The sequence below is a fragment of the Sprattus sprattus genome (assembly GCF_963457725.1).
Source record: "Sprattus sprattus genome assembly, chromosome: 11".
Taxonomy (NCBI): domain Eukaryota; kingdom Metazoa; phylum Chordata; class Actinopteri; order Clupeiformes; family Clupeidae; genus Sprattus; species Sprattus sprattus.
The window spans coordinates 9,927,852-9,930,351 of NC_137909.1; the positions used below are offsets into that span (position 1 = coordinate 9,927,852).

The window sequence follows — 2,500 nt, forward strand, 5'->3', positions numbered from 1 at the left end:
GAAACCTGACTGAAAGTTATCAAATCAACCATTTTACGTTAAGAAGGCGTTAAGTTGATTAAACCAAAAACAAAAAAAAATGTTTTTCCCAACAAATTGTAGATTGGGACTGTAATTGTTTAGTATGAAAGATCTGGATATGTTTTAGTAGGGGCTTTATAGCAGCTGTTTATGTGGGACTTGTGCCAAACAGCAATGATACATTTACAAATATAAACACATCTGTTGCTTAGAGGTGAAAAACAGATTTGAAAAACTTGGTAAGCATAGTATCTAAGCAGCATGAGTGGAGATTCTGTACTGTTCTCTCCAGAGTCTCATTGTGTGTCCAACTACATTCTTACATTCCATTCTCAGTTCCTTTTTCTTTGTTGCTGGTAATCAAATTGTTCGTAATTAGGAGGATTTGAGAGGATGACGCCCTGTGTCATTCCAACAGCCTTCCTTCTCTGCTTCAGCTTGTGAGGATGTTTGTATGTTTGAGTTTTTGTTGTTATCCTCTAGTTCTCTTTGTAGGGTTGCCAGATCAGGATCTTAAAACACAGATGAACTCTTTTATCTCTTCCACCTATCTCTGCTACCTTTCAGTGCCTCAAGGGGGTTAAAGGTTGACACATGTCTGGTTTCACTTGAACAGTCCCAGTGCAAGTGGTGGAATGCAGTCTGCAGTGGAATAGATTAACCTGAATAAAGATCTCAGTAACGTGGAAACCCTTATCCCTTTGGTCATCAATTACATATGTGGTCATATGCTCTATAAGGGCACAAACACCCGTAAAATACCAGCATTGGAGGCACATAACCAAAATAGCACAACACATAACAAAAGCACACCCATAGACCACTAACACACCCGCACACAGACAGCTGTGATTGGTCTACAGACTTGTGTAAGCTGTTATGTTTGGTCCACAGATCTGAGGGAGGCACATGATTGGCCAAGAGTACAGAGGGAGGCGTGTGATTGGTCCACTGGGCCGAGGCTCTCACAAGAGTTATTTATAAAGGTGTTGAAGATGTGGGGAGAGGTGACCTTGGCCTTGATGTGTGTGTGTGTGTGTGTGTGTGTGTGTGTGTGTGTGTGTGAACGTGGGAGGCTGCGTGTGTATGGACCCACACAATTACTGACAGGGGTCCCATACTCACAAACAATAACATAATATACCCATACTCACACATACCATCACACCATTCTCACAAAACAGAATAGTTCTATACTCACAGTCACAAAAATAGTCCCATATCAATCACTGAGTCCTTTAACCACGATCACAAAATAGTCCCATACTCACAAAGCATTGTAGCTCCTAACTTGCCACTCAAAAAGAGGCATTAACAACCCCTGACGCAGAACACTTATATGGAACACAAGAGCTAGGAAACACTCCAGAACACTGGTCACTAATAGAACATGGCCTGTTAAAAGAACACTATGGGAACAGAACACTCTAGGATATAACACTGAAAACACAGCTGAACACAGCACCTGCCAGTGAAGAGAGCACTATTACACAGAACACCAGGCTCTAAAGAAAGCCATGTTACATATAACCGTGGCCTGTTAGAACACTTCTCTGCCTCCTGTGAAAGTTCATGAGGACGTCAACATCCCTGTGAATGAACTTATGAAGTTCATGTTGAAGCACACAGAGAAGTGGACGCATGACAGAGGTGCCAGACCTTTACCAGAAAAGAGACAGAACAGGAAGGAGAAACCCATGGAATAGAAGAGAGGAGGAACAACGCAGGAGAGAGGGACGTAGAGGGTGAGAAAGTACAGTGAGACAGAGAGAAAGAGAGAGAGAGAGGACTTTACCAGATGCCGTCTGAGTTCCTCAGAGAGCTGGTAGAGCGTGAGCGGGACTTCAGAATGATACTCATCATGAAAGGCTCCCTCCTCTCCTCTTGCCTTCTATCCTCTCCTTCCTCTTTTCTTTTTTGTCCTTTCTCTCTCAGCAGTTTGTCCTTCTCACTATCGCTCCTTCAGAGAGGGTTCCTGCTCAGGGTCTGCAACTGTGCAACTGAGCTGCTCTGTGTCTCTCTCTGTCTCTCTCTCTCTCTCTGTCACTTTCCCCCCTCTTGTGCATTCCTTCTCTTTCCCCCATTCTCTGTACATCTCTCCTGTCCTCTGCCTTTTCTGTGTGTGTGTGTGTGTGTGTGTGTGTGTGTGTGTGTGTGTGTGTGTGTGTGTGTGTGTGTGTGTGTGTGTGTGTCTAAGTTGGCAGGTTGAGTAAGAGTTTGGAGAGAGCTCAGGTTTCTCAGTCCGGCATTACTCTCACCTCTCCTCTAAGGGAGAAGGGCCTGACAAAGACTGAGGGACAGAAAGAGAAAGAGAGAGAGGAATGTGAGTGAAAGAGCAAACTAAAAAAGAGAAAGGGAGTAATGTAGACAGACATTACAAAAGAGAGGGGAAAGACAGAGAAGAGAGAAAGAATGTGAGTGAGAGAAAGAGAGAGAAAGGCAGACAGAGAAAATAGAGACAGAGATGGAGAGCATTGTG

The 2,500-nt window shown here is 43.9% G+C and overlaps 1 protein-coding gene across 1 annotated transcript in view; it reads right to left on the bottom strand.

Annotated features, from left to right (window-relative positions):
• The window catches only part of LOC308372223 (3',5'-cyclic-AMP phosphodiesterase 4D-like), a gene marked incomplete at both ends in the record, with an annotated part of 53,171 nt that overhangs the window by 27,160 nt on the left and 23,511 nt on the right, over positions 1-2,500 (bottom strand). The window lies entirely within an intron of this gene.